This window comes from Xiphias gladius, chromosome 21 (assembly GCF_016859285.1).
Source record: "Xiphias gladius isolate SHS-SW01 ecotype Sanya breed wild chromosome 21, ASM1685928v1, whole genome shotgun sequence".
Taxonomy (NCBI): domain Eukaryota; kingdom Metazoa; phylum Chordata; class Actinopteri; order Istiophoriformes; family Xiphiidae; genus Xiphias; species Xiphias gladius.
Genome location: NC_053420.1, coordinates 3778583 through 3792961, shown reverse-complemented (window position 1 = coordinate 3792961; position 14379 = coordinate 3778583). Strand labels below are relative to the sequence as shown.

Sequence of the window (14379 nt, the reverse complement as noted above, 5' to 3'; positions counted from 1 at the left end):
CTTGTAAATACCCCCCCTCCCGTGGCTCTGTTCTTTATTTTTTTAACCTGCAATGGCCCTAATACACCGTTGTACAAATGGGTGTGTTCCATAAAGACAAAAACAATTATCATTGTTTGTGTATCACTAGCTTAAGCACATTGCATTTGTCTACTTTATACTTGTGACTTTGATGAAAATCAGATCACACTTTTTTGATCAATGAATTCAGGAAACCACACAGGTGTGTGTGTGTGTGTGTGTGTGTGTGTGTGTGTGTGTGTGTGTGTGTAGTGAGTGAAGAATTCCAATAAGAAAAATTGTTAATGAAGGCTAACGGTAATTATTTTACCGTTAGCCGCAGTAGTGGCAGCACACACACACACAATTAAGTTCAAAGGTGTATAGGTGTACATTTTTGAAAATGCAACATCTCTTCATTGTTGTGAAACCTTCCCAAATGAATAATAAATGCATGTTTTCAATATGGTCTCTGTGCATCTGTGACTAGAGTAGCGTGTGGCTCCGATGTCACCATGTATAGAGAAAAAGCGCTGGGGTTATGATATCGTCACGTCAGCAGTGTCCTGGCTCTAGAGATGGTTAGTCGGTCCACCACTTTGGTCCGGATTGAAATGTCTCAACAACTAATGGATACATTGTCATGAAATTTTGCAGAGACATTCATTCAGTTTATCCAGTGCTTGAGAACAAATATCTGCCAAACTAGTGACACTCACATCAGACTCAGCTGTGCTTCGTGTCTAGTGCCAGTTAGCGATGTTAGCGTACTAGGCAGGCAATAGCGAAAGGGTGAGTATGATTGACATTACCGCCTGAACATCACCATGTTAACGTGGTAATTGTCAGCCTTTTACCATGCTGATTCTAGCATTTAGCTCAAAACAAACACTCTGCCTAAGATACAGAGCTGCTAGCCTTGCAGTAGACCTTTAGTTTTGTCAAATTGTAAAAATCATTTTCGGCGCCTGCAGTCAGTTTTCCTGTCTCTCGTTGACACAGTTTCAAAGCAAACATACATACATTCGGATGTGCTCCCGATCCGTCTCAAAGAGACAACCGCTTAGCTAGAACACGTTCACAAACTCATTATGAGCCACAGAAGGCCAGTCAGTCTTCCCCAACTAAAACAGTCGTTGATGAGCCTCTTCCGTTATTTAAAATGAGATGGGAAGCTTCTGGGTCAGCAGTCAGACATTCAACTTAAATTTATAGTCACGCCATGCCTATTTCTTTAATGGAAAAGTTGATTGGGAAAGATGGGAGGAAGAGAGTTAAGGCAGACTTTTTAAAACCTTTTTTTTTTTTTTTTTTTGTCATTGAAAGCAAATGCAATTTATCAAATGAAACGATAGTAAAAACTGGTGTGGTACAGTTATTTTACCACCTGTCACTGAAAATCACAGGGAAAGGCTCCCTCTGACAGTGAAGTATGATTCGAGAAGAATTCAGACTAAAAACACAGATTTATCAGGGCTTTTAGGCAGCAAAGCTGAGGTACAGAGAGAGACAGAAATGCCAATCCAGACATACATTCAAAAATATAAAAGGTTTTGAAAATCCATTCCATCAGACATTATTGGGTCTCTCAGTGGTAGATATATTTATATTTAACGATTCAGCAGTCAAAAGCAGCAGCAAGTCGGGTTCGGGCGTTTTGGTGCCGCCTTCTGCAAATAGCATGGGAAGAATTCAAAGAGCAAAGTCTTCTTCGAAAGGCACAATTTTTAGCAACGTTCAAAAATCATACAGAGTGAGGAAGAGGAAGACAAAGGATTTCTCAGCCGAAAGCAAATTCAAAACACCTAAATGTAAAGCTCTTAAGAATACAAGGAATACACAAACAGAGAAATAAGCTAAAGGTTTTGCTAAGATATTAACAAACATATTTCGATTTCTTTAAATAACACATATTATTTTGATTTATATAACATGCAACATCTTTTCATTTTTTACTTACTTTCTTACTCATTTACAACCTACAAGGCTCTGAGCATCTCTCCGGTCTCTGAGACCAGTATATACCAAATGGATGGTGCTACTCAGTGGCGTCACATCAGCTCAGGTTGACTCTGTGTTGTCTTCACATCAGCCGCCCGTACGCAGAACCCTACAGATGTAAATATTAAGCATGCGACGTGGAAATTAGGAATCACTGTGTCATTTCAACTTGTTGTCTTGGTTGTCAAATAGTCAAGATTCATTGGGTTACTGCGTAGTTTTTGTTTTCTTTGTTTGTTTAGAGTGCTATGACGTTATGGCAACGTTTGTGACTGTCCTCGGCTCAGTGTCAAGGAAGTCGCTCAGTTTAATTAAGCTTTACGCTTGCGAATCAATGGCTGGCCCTTCACTGTGCACAGGTGATGGCCCTGTGCACAGTGAGGGGAGTTCAAAAGCAAAAAGCTGCAGATTGACGCTAATGATTCTGCATACTCAGGTCAGCTCTAGGATTCAGTGGTAGTGGTTTGTCTGTTCACATAGTAAACACCCGCGTTAATCATATAGTTTGTTTATAGCACACATTGTGTTACTGATGCTAATATTCTTAATGTTCATTATGCACCCCCTTCTTTCACATTTACACATACACACACACACACACAAATTAGTTAAAAGATGTTTATGCAGGCATTTTTGAAAATGCAACATTTTTCCCTCTAGTGTGAAACCTTCCCACTAATAAATGCATGTTTTCAATATGGTCTCTGTGCATCTGTGATTGGAGTAACACAAGGCTCAACTGTGACCACCTGTAGAGAAAAAGCGCTGTGGTTATGATATCACCATAAATGCAAAGCTCAAATTTGGATGTTCTTGAGTTTCTCAGAGTTAGATTTACACACTTTCTTACTATCTCTTTTTCTCCTACACATACACAGACACACACAACAGTCCTCCTTCTCTATGGGATACCCTCTCATTGTCTCTCTCCTTCCCTCAGCCCCTCTCTCTCAAATCCAATTTGTTCTTTTATTTTGGCACAAAGCCAGAGCGTCCTACACCTCCTGTTTCAGGCTGTGTGTGTGTGTGTGTGTGTGTGTGTGTGTGTGTGTGTGTGTGTGTGTTGGTGTGTGTATTAACTCTCATAACCTTGAACCTGCCTGTTGTCACAGGGGAAGCTGATTTCTCGGCCAGATTTACTGCGGCTTGTCATTGGTTGAGCCAGCACTGCTTTGCAAATCCACAACCTTTAATTGGTTCAGATGGTGAGGGGGGGGACAATGGAGGTTCCAAAGGAGATGAGAGGAGGAGGAGAAGGAAGGAGAGAGAGAAAGATGTTTTCAAAAAAGGGAAGGGGCAAAGAAAAAGGGGAAAAGAAACAAGGAAAGGAGAGAGAGTATGAGAGTAAGAGTGGAGAAGAGGAGGGAAAAGGTGAGGAAGAGTAAATGAGAGGGAATGAGTTAAGAAGAAACAAAGAGACGAGGCAAAATAAAGACGGAAGAGACTGGAAATATGGAAAAGAAGAGAGTTAGCAAAGTTAAAAGTGTAGATGCTTTCAACATTAACATGCAACTAAAGTTATAAATAACTAGAACTCCAGACTGAAATGAGATTAGTGGTCACCTTTCATCGGTAAGAAGGCAGACACACTGCAGACTTAAGTAATGTTCACAACCTGTAACTCAAACCTGTAGATGAGATGAACAGCAGAAGATACGTATATGTATCTGACGCACTAAAATAACAACTGTTGCCTACTTACGTTTACACTTTATCTTTCATGAGCTTCTTGCTCCAACTGGTGGACGTCCTGGTTCTGAACTTTTGAACTGATAAACTTAAAACACTGATATAATATTAGGAAAGTTTAATTGGGAGTCAGGACTCCCGGAATTGATGTGACGTGATCGCCTAAATCATTTCACCAGAAATAACTTATCAATTTCTTGATCTTGTTGGACTGAAAAAACACTTGACGAAGATCAGAGTGGTACTTCCTCCTCTAATGGCCAATCTTTGGCTGAGACATAGGCTTAGAGGGAGAACATTGACAACGCCTTGCTCCCAAAAAGAACAACAACATCAGTCGTTTCAGGAAGAGCCCCGAAACTAGATATGAATACATTCAAGTGACAAAGCACAGTAGCTGTTGTAGTAATTACGACGGGAGCAAAGTGGAAGGAAGATGGGTTGGATGGTTGGACCAGCAAAACACCAAACATTTAACACGGGAGGCAGCTGTTTTTTTTTCCCGTTTCAAACTGACAGTCAGCGTTTTTTTTAACGCGTAACCACAATTATCCCACAACCTTAACCACATTTGTTACCGTAACCATGAGTGCAAAAGTCCCATAACCTCAACAACGTAGTAATTATAAGTCAAACCATGATGTCTCCCTTAATTTAACATAGTCCTTATTCTAATCCACACTGTCATCTTTGTGCCTGAACCTAATCAAACCTTAACCGTAAGTTTGTCACAGCCTAATTCTGCCTCATTTTTCAGTGGAGATTTCTATCGGTTTGGCAAGGCTAAGACAAGTGATGTCGCCCTGCCGTCCCACGTCAGATCCGAAAACGCTTCTGTGTGTCATTCTAGATGGCATGGACAAACAATTTAAATTTGGTTGTCATTAACTGGACAATAGCCAAGAGATTCCATCCATCCATCCTTCCTTTTTCTGCCGCTTATCAAAAGTTGGCTCGCGGAGGCAGCGAGCCGGCTTTGGATAAGCCCTCTCCCCAGCCATGTTTTCCAGCTCCTCCTGGGGGACCGCGAGGCGTTCCCAGGCCTGTTGAGATATATAATCTCTCATGCGTGTTCTGGGTCTACCCCGGGGTCTCCTACCAGTTGGACGTGCCTGAAAGACCTTACCGTTGATGTTTTCTACATTGCTGTTTTCTAATAAATAAAAAAAAAGAGCAAGGGGAGATCAGTTCCATAAGCAATTTGTCAGCATTAGAGCTTAGTGAATCTGGGTGTTTTGCCACTGGAAACGAAATCCAAAATGGAACTGGCTACTGTCATCCGTCTCTAGTGGGATATTAGCATGGATGTATCAACAGAGCTTGATACCATGTTCCAAGATGGTCCCCCATTCATTCCAATGAAATGGAATGAATAGTTATTAGTACTTATTACTGGGCGCAATAAGTACTTAAGAGGTAAGTACCTAAGAGGTACTTACTGCCTCTTCTACTTACTACGGGTAAGTAGAATAGGTTTTTCAGGATTCCCTAAGGTTCCATGTTTTTAGGACATGTTTTTGGGTTTTTAGGACCATAAGGCAACACAGTCCTTCTCCGGGTGCACAAAAATCCGTAAGTGATATGGCTCTTTCAGACAATTAAAGTTATTTAAGTTATTAGATTCAAGGATTGATAGAATGATGCAAGATATAGAACAAAAAAGGAAAGAATGGAAGTGGAGCAAAGGATAAAAGAGAGGATAATCTGGCCTTGTAAACCGTCTCTCTCTGTCTTTTTTTCTGTATTGTCTTTTTTCTCCATCTGTATTCAGCTTTCCCTTTTCCTCCCTTTGCGACTTCTGTTTAATGTTTGTCTCGTCTCTGTTTCGGCACCTCTCTCTTAATGTAGGCAAGCCTCAATAATACAGACTGTCACTGGAGACTTGAAGTGGGCAGACTGACATGGTTACACACACACACACACACACACACACACACACACACACACACACACACACATTTATCACATACAGAGAAAGAAACAAGTATACAAAGAAGGCAAAAGGAAATCAATACAACCACATCCAAGTAGCATCAAGACCAGTACAAACGCTTCATCATCAGTCTTTTTCTGCACAGAACCTACTGGAACTTTGGACACTTTTTACAAACTATTAAACTGCTATCCTTACATACTTTTCACCACAAATGTTATGCATAGCACCGGCACAAACTGATTTATTTCAAAAAGGATATCCACTGACTGAGCAAAATACAAAAACAGGTAAATACAACCACACAAAAAGGATACTCCACTGAAAATGTATCTTTTGAGTATCAAATAACAATTGTTTGTAGGAGTGAAAGTTGGAACAGAAAAGTTTGTTCTCTTAGATTCACAGCTGTTACAATGGATTTCAGTGGAAAAGTCTAGTAAAAGAGAATCATGGCAAACGATGTGTTAAACAGTGTAAAAAAGGAATCAAAACATCCATACAAGCTTTTAAAATGTCTCCTGCAAAGCTAAATAATCGCCTCTTCAGAGTTCCACAGAGCGAGAATGAGCGTATTTAACAGTTTATTGGCAAAGTGATCACTGTTTAGAAACATACTGAGCAAACAAATTGAAGGTTGAAAAGCGGATTTGGTATCACCAAAAAATCTGAATGGATAATCCATTTTGACACGATTGTGGTGATAGATAATTAAGATGTAATCAATATAAGACGTAATCGAAACCTTTCCGTGCTCAGAATTGTTTCTGGAGAAGACATTTTTGTGCCAACATTATGTGACAGCACAGAAAGTTGTGTGCTCTTTTTGTAGCAGCTGCATCTCATCATTTCCGCAGATTTGTCAGCTGCGCATTCAAGCTGCCAGTCCCCCATTCTAGCACATCCCAAAGGTGGTCTACGGGATCCAGATCTGGTGACTGGGGAGGCCATTGAAGTTCACTGAATTCACTGTCATATTCTTGACACCAGTTTGAGACTTCTGTTTTGTGACATGCTGCAATATCCTGCTGGAGGCAGAACCATCAGACCTGGCCTCATTTTCCAGTCTTCAACTGTCCAGTTTAGGTGACCCTGTGTCCACCGCAGCCTCGGATTTCTGTTCTTGGCTGACAGGAGGGGAACCCGACGTGGCCCCTCAGTTGCTTCGACATGTTGGCCATTCTGTGAATCTTTTTATGCTCACCCTAGTTGTAAAGAGTGCTTATCTGAGTTACCGTAGCCTTTCTGTCATCATAAGCCAGTCTTGCCATTGTCCTCTAATAGCTCTCATCCACAAAGTGTTTCCCTCCATAAAACTGCCAGTCATCGGGTGTTTTTTTGTTTTTGGCACCATGCTGAGCAAAACTCTAGAGACTGTTGTGGTGGAAATCCCAGGAGATCAGCAGTTTCAGAGATACTCAAACAAGCCCGTCTGGCACCAACAATCATGCCACAGTCAAAGTCATTGAGATCACTTTTTTTTTTTCCCCATCTGACTACTAATGTGAACATTAACTGAAGCTCCAGAGCTGCATCTGCATGACTGTATGCATTGCACTGCTGCCACACGATTGGCTGATTGGATAATGGCATGAATAAACAGTTGTACAGGTGTTCCTAATAAAGTGCCCGGTGAGTCTAATTGCATGCACGGATATTGTACAAAGAAAGAATTTTTAAAATATTGACAATGAACGTTACAAACCTTATCCAGATAACACAGATGCAGAATCGTACGGTATCAACATTCTTATCTGGGAACAGGGTCGGTTTACCTGACATTCTAAGGAGCACATTGTTTTTACATCACACAGGTTACAGTATGTCTCTATATAAAGGCGTTACGTGAATAATAGTTATTATGTAAGGCCAAATAACCACCATTAAAATGCAATTTTACAAAATAAGTGCTGGTATAAAAATCAAGCACGTTATGGCCTTTGATACTAGTCAACAACTGCCATGGGCTGATGAGGACTGCAGTCCTGTCAGCCTTACAAAAGTCTACAGCAGGCATAAAACTTTGCTTCTAAACTCTCCTCTCCGAGATTAGTCTATGTTGTATTCTATTTCTTCTTTCTGTCTACCTCTTCATCCATTTTTCATTCCCTACTCTATCCCTATGCCAAAGCCCTCTGTTTAGACCTGTGATTGTCCTAACTCTAGTGTGTTCCACCAGTCAGCCTCAACATTGTTTTATCTATTATCACTTACACACAGGGCAACACCGCAGCGCAGACAAGAGCAATTTAGCACCTTTTTAATGCAAAGTGTTTACCAATGTGTGGGAATGAGCCTGAATCGATTGTGCATCCCTGTTTCTCTAAACGTCTTTTAACACCAGACTCCTCACACTGCCCTCCGGCCTGTAATTGTTTCTCTCAGTTTCGTGGAAAATCAATCCAGCAAAGATTGGAAACCCCACCCCACCCCTCTCCGCCCCTGTCCTCTCTTAAAGGTCCCATCATGCTCTAATAACATGTATACATATTGTTTGTCAAGTCATTGTTTGTGCATTTAGTCTTCGCTTAGTATTTCCTTTTTCTTCACATCTGTCTTCTGAATAACCGCGCAATTTGCTGGTGTACCGCTGAATGTCCTGCTTTGCAAACTGGGGGGGTCAAGTGTGGAAGAAGTGGGCAGGGAAGGTCAAATGAAAAATGCTCTTGAGTTACATTGTGGAAAATCCAGGATCCAGTGCTCTAAATTGCTGGAACCCAACCTAATCAATATTACAACTTAGTGGTTCTGCAGCTCAAGTATTAGATAGTGCAGCTCTTCCTTTGGTGGAAGACATTTTGTTTGTATCATCACAATTGATCAGTTTGAGGGCTGTATTTTAATTTTGCAGTGCAAACTTTCACAAGGGATAAAATAATCACGCGACAGAAATCGCTGCGAAAGGTTTTTGGACGACAGATTTTTAAATTTTTCTGCTAGCGACAAAGGCTAACAGCTAACAGTGGCAGTGTCTAATTTTTTTTTGGTGTGTTTTTTTTTTGTTGTTGACCCAGACACACTTCCAGAGAGTTACAGTCTAAATCTTGACATCTACTGTCTAACTGAAATAAAAATCAGTATGGATACAGTCTTCATGGTCCTGTAGTAGACTAGTAATGACCTTTTCGTCTACCTCGTCTGTCAGATTAAAAATGTGGTTCTCACCAACAATTTTATCCATTATTATGAAATTTTCCTTGGTAGTTTATTATCCCCAGAGGATGAGTCCTTCTACTTTTGGTGAAGCTCAAGCCCCATCTTCAGGCCAAATTTTATAATCTAATCGACAGATTGAGAAGAAGTTTGCTGATCATGTCCATGCTTAAATTGATCATCTCTGTTCAATTTTAATGGCACACTTTTATGTCTGTGTGCATTTTAAAAAAAATGTATTTTCTTTTAAAATCCTATTTAAATCTTTAAATCACCAGATGGTTGTGGAGGAATAAAAAGCACATTAAAAAATAACAGGTCAGACTAAGGAATGGTTTTTACATTACATCACCTGTACCATATAATTTGCCTTAGAACTGGTTTTATTGCGTTTGTTTGTGAGAGCCAAAGTGCGTGTGCACATGAATTTCTGTTGGACACAAAAAAAAACTTCTTTTATTTTGGCGCTTTTGTGCCTCAGTATGGTTCTTAACCAAGGTGCTATGGACAGTTTTGCTTGCTATCACATGGAACGACTACGGAGCGATGGCTTCTCATAAAAAGTATTCCAGCTCAAGATTCAGGCCAACAGGAGGTGTCTCAAGGTGCCGGCACCGGTTCCAACAGAGCCCCGAGCTGTGAACGCTAAACAAAACTAAGCAAAACTGTCATCACAAACAAAGCATTATTTATTTACATTTAATAATCAGAGCATTCACAATAATCACTCAAAATCAGCAGGGGCAGGCACATAGAAACAGTTGTTTACAGCTTGCAGCTCTCTATCTTTGTCCCGTGGACTCTTCCTTCACTACCCTGTGTTTGCCATATTTAGACACCAAAAAGCATTAAACCGCTTGCCAGCATACAGTGCATCTACCGGTATGTGTGGCAAAGGACATGCAGACAGTTTTAAGAGCGATCGGTATGTTTGCATCCGGGTGTTGCGAGTTACATTTCCCAGTGCTACTGGGGGGAGGGCAAACACCGACTTGATTATTCAGGGGGGTTGTGACTTGAAAAAGCTGAGAACCACTGACCTACAGATTCAGCAGATTCATGTGGAATTCAAATACAAGGTAAATTTGAGTCTTTGGGATCATCGCCTAAAGGATTTCTCCTCTAAGTCTCGAGTTCTCTCCTTTTTTATATACGTGTTTGTTGTCCTCTTCCTCTTAGCTTTTCTCTCCTTCAACTGTATCCAGCCATGCACACAAATACCCTCCCTCTCTGTTTGTTTCTGACAGTCAATCTAATGCCAAAGAAGCACCCATACACACACACACACCCACACACCCACTCGCTCTGCCTCACCATTTGCAGCTCCTCATGCTGCCTTTTCTGCAGCTTCCCTCTCTTATTTCACACTTCTCAGCGCTGTCCTCCAAGACTTCTCTTTGAATGCTTTAGATCAAACAGAGCCTTAGTAACATCTATGTGTCTTTCCAGCTGCATCTGTTTTTGCTCCCTTCATACCAGCGGCGAAGTCAGGGCCTGGGGATGTTTAAGAGGGTCATGACTTTAGAGGACTGATGAAAGAGTCTGGCAGAAATCTAATGATTACAGAAACTGAGTCTCTTCTCCTGTGGTGGGTTGGTTTTTGAGTTATTCTGGGTGGGGAAGAGAGGCATGTATGAAATGAGCAAATAAGACTGATACATTTATTTGCTGTCATGTTTTTAAAATAGTTGTGGAAGAAAAACGAGGGAATCACAACATCCCTAAAAGATAAATACAGGAAGAGAAGTCCTATATACAGCAGCAGCGATTATTTGTCCCCACAGATGCAAAGCTAAAAAGCAAAACAAATTTCTGAATTGGGTACCAAGAACATTTCAATACAGCCAATTTCTTCTTCATGTTTTGTGTCTCTGAAGACTGAGAGAGGTTGAGAATCACTGCTACATACTCTCAGTTTACCTTTTGCATCCTAGAGTATTTAAAACCTGCTACTTATTCCCCCTCTTCAGCGTGAAAGAGGAGAGGCTTTTCTGTCGACATGACCTTCTTTTGCTCCGTGATTGTCTCTACATGCTTTGAACACTGCGATCGCAGGCCTTTCAGGAGAGTTTTACCACGAAGCTCTGGAGTAATGCCTGTAAAATAAGTCTTTTTTGGGGAATATGAATCCCTTCTGAGACGAGACGACTGGGTCACTCCCAGTCATCTCGTCTCAGAAGGGATTGTCAGGTATTGCAATGTAATTGAAGGACCCCTTTTGAGGACTTTCGTAATAAAGCCAAACCAAGGCTCCGCTGTTTTGCCAATTATCCTTTTTTTGTGGGTTCTTGTTAAAGGATGTCCTTCAGAAAGAAAGCGTGTAACTGCTGGTCTGTGCTGTATCCTCAGGCATTATATGGTACCAGATTCTGAACATTTCTGCACCTGCTGGCTTTTCATTTGTATAAAAGTGACGGTTCTGAGATTGTTCTTTCGCTTGAAATGTGCCTAAAATATTTGGTTTCGTGCAGACAGACAGAGCCATGGGCCAAGTGCAGCGGAACTTTTTTTCAGAAGTTAGATTCGCCAGTACAAAAGTAGGCGGTGCATATGTTATCAACAAGTTGATTCATCAACATTTATCAGAGCTGAAAGACAAAGAATAAATATAAAAGAAGCTGAGGCTTGCAAGTGGAGGACTGTTTAGCGTTGTCACTGGTTTGTGCTGTGTAAATAGCCAAACAATTCAAAATTACCTCAAGCAAATGACAGTTTCTTCCTCTGTTTTTGTTGTTGGATTCTTTCAGTCAACTCCATCCATCCATCCATCCATCCATCCATTCATCCATCCATCTGCAGGATGCTAGTCTGTCACAGGGCCAACAGTGACATGCCACCATTCGCAGTCAGGTTCAAGCAGACACCTTAGGGTGGCCACTTCGCCAAGCCCGCATGTCTTTGGACAACATGCAACCTCCACACAAGCAGGTCCCAGATCAGCTCCCAGCTGGGCGACAGTGCTGTACCAAGCCATTCGGTACTTCCCATTCTCTGACTGACACTGGCTGCCAACTCGACACATTCATTGTAGGATTTAACGGGGCGATGCTGCTTGCCTACCTGAATTGATTGCAATGCAAAGTTTTGTCAAGAGTCGAGTGCATGAATAATAATATGAACATCAGTGGTAAGTTTTAGAGTTACATGGTCTAAGTACTGTTTTATAATCTTCACCATTCTACTGAGAATAAAGCAAAAATACAAAAGTACAAAAACTGGCCGGGCTTCACCCTTGTTTCCTCTCTGATCATGAATATACCAGCCACATGTGCCCCCCCCCCTTCATCCTCCTTTCTAAGTGTGCAACACCCCGCCCACACACACACACACCGTAAATGCCCCTCCCCCACCCTCTGGCTGATTGCTGGGCATTAACAGTTTAAATTGTTTGCCTTTTTAGTCACGCCAATTGTAATATCGCTTTCGGAGAGGCAGTAGTTAATGAGTTTCTACTTTGGGGTGCTCCCACCGAGACAACACAGGAATAGATATCACTCCTTTTCATCCTTTTTCTATTTCACTTTTTTTTCTTTCTCACTTCCTGTTTTCCTTCACTGGCAATCTGACCACTGGGCTCTTATTCTTTCATTAGTAGAAAATATACAAAATGAAAAAAGATCTGAGGGACTTATTGTATGTGAGTCTAGGTCATTTTAGTGTGTGTATATGCCTCAGTCTGAATCTCAATGTGTGTGTGCGCGTGCGTGCATGTGTGCGTGCGTGCGTGCGTGTGTGTGTGTGTGCGTGTGTGTGTGTGTGTGTGCACCCTGAGGGCTTATTGCAAGTGTAGAATGTGTTCTTAATGAGAAAGCAGTGAGGTAGAAAACTATACATGCTTACTAATCTCTCCCTGTCTTTTCTCTCTCTCTCTCTCTCTCTCTCTCACATAAGGCTGTCAAATATTAAAGTTCTACTTATTGTAACAAGAAACACCACAATAGGGTGATAGTCCTCTTTTTCATATCACTCACGGCAGACTTAACAGATGTCTGTCAAATGTTAGTGATTACGGCGGCTACCATGTAAAATTGAAAAGAAAAAAAATGTTTAATGCCAAAACTCCTGTAAAATTTCAGATGAAGTTCTCAAAGCAATCCTGCAAGCATACTCCACTTCTCTGTTCTCCATCAGTACACTCAGTATGACACAATTTTTTTTTTTGTAACAATATGGCTAAATACACAGTTGTCATTTAGTCATTCACTAACAACCCTCGCGGGCAGGTTCGTGCGTTGCTCGGCACATGTTAGGACACGTGCTTCCGGCTCTTCCATTGGTCAGAACAACTAAATTCCTACCAACCAATGAGCAAGTGTGATAGACCCTACTCTGGCTTGTTATTTTTTTGTGAATTTAAAACGGCGTTTACTAATTTTCTTCTGGACAGGTCGCTCAAGAAGTTAACTCTCCTCTATTAAAATCACATAACACGACACTGATTTGGCAGATGCTTTTGTTGCTCCAAAGTGGCGGCGGTGGCGGTGGTGGTGGTGGTGGTGGTGGTGGTGGGGCGACTGAGAGAGTTAGAAAGAGGGAGGAAATGATGGGTTTGAAAAAGGTGAGGAAGCAGCAACGAGAAAGAAAGAGACGGCAGAGAGACAGACACAACACAGAGAATAACTCAGTCCTAAAAGAAGAGAGGAGGATAAAAGACCAGATGAGCACGGCCTGGTCGTCTTGTCAGTGATTTGCTCTATCAGTCAAACTCATCTCAGAGCCTGGCCTTTGAAAATGTTACAAATAGCTCAAGGTCCCTAACTAGCTAGCACCCTCCACTTTTAAGCCGGATGAAATAAAATGTCCTCTTCAATTCTGCTCTCCGCCTCTCCGTCTCTGCCAACTTTAGTTAGTATTGGACGCATTTGAGGCAGCTATCTGCACAGTGCAACTGTACAATACACTATAATTTCTGCTGCACCGCCATTACAGACGAGTAACAATAAGGAGGTCGGAGACTGACATTTGGGTGTAGAAGCCCTCATTCATGACACTTCTTAATAACTTCTATGCTCTTTGCTACTCTCGCTCTCCCGCTGCTTTTATGTTCACTTTAAATTTGTATTTGTACTTTGTATTATAAATGTTCCAAAATACACAAATCAACCTTTCGAGTTGAAGTTTTAATGAAAGGCACTTTGGTTTATGTGCATAAATCGGCATTCTAAAATATTTTTAAAAAATTCATTGCCTGCTTTAGCATCTCTTCGGTTTCACTCGGGAGGTCAAACTGTGATCAGTACCTGTCATGTAATCATGAACCATGAGGATAAAGGAACAGCTGATGAAAAAACTCAAATTCTCTTTGAGCATCCTCGCCTTTGTCTCACTCGTCCCTCCCACTTTGTCTTTTCGGTTTCTGTGTCTTTCTCACCCTATCTCTCTTTTTAGTTTTCCCTCTCTGCCCTTCACCTCCATCTCTTGTTCTCCGACCCAAGCTTTTGATTCTCTCTGATTTCTTGTCAAAGGCACAGCGAGCTGGCTAATGGAGATTTAAATCATGTATGGCACAGTCTGGTACCACCAGATGGTGTATGAATAACTCACCAATTTCTTAAGTCATTTCATCATTTCTCCGCTGACTGAGCCCTAACCCTAACCCCAAC

At 41.4% G+C, this 14379-nt stretch overlaps 1 long non-coding RNA gene across 1 annotated transcript in view; it reads left to right on the top strand.

Annotated features, from left to right (window-relative positions):
• The window catches only part of LOC120783162, a 33546-nt gene extending 21602 nt beyond the window's left edge, over nt 1–11944 (top strand). The window contains exon 4 of the long non-coding RNA XR_005706306.1: nt 11524–11944. This is a non-coding gene — a long non-coding RNA (uncharacterized LOC120783162). The remainder of the gene's footprint in view (nt 1–11523) is intronic.
• Nucleotides 11945–14379: the final 2435 nt, after the last annotated feature.